Below are 252 nucleotides of genomic sequence, written 5' to 3'. Positions count from 1 at the left end.
CAGTAAGTTGGACTCGTTCCAGGTGAGGGTAGGCCTCCGGCAGGGCTGCGCTTTATCACCAATCGTGTTTGTAATACTTATGGACAAGATATCGAGGCGTAGTTGGGGTGGGGAGGGGTTGCAGTTTGGTGAGCTCGGGATTTCATCGCTGCTTTTTGCAGATGATGTGGTCCTGATGGCGTCATCAGCCTGTGACCTTCAGCCCTCACTGGATTGGTTGGCAGCCGAGTGTGAAGCGGCTGGGATGAGGAT

Source organism: Etheostoma spectabile, chromosome 17 (assembly GCF_008692095.1).
Source record: "Etheostoma spectabile isolate EspeVRDwgs_2016 chromosome 17, UIUC_Espe_1.0, whole genome shotgun sequence".
Classification (NCBI taxonomy): domain Eukaryota; kingdom Metazoa; phylum Chordata; class Actinopteri; order Perciformes; family Percidae; genus Etheostoma; species Etheostoma spectabile.
The sequence above is the reverse complement of the archived record's forward strand: the minus strand, read 5'-3'. Positions refer to the sequence as shown.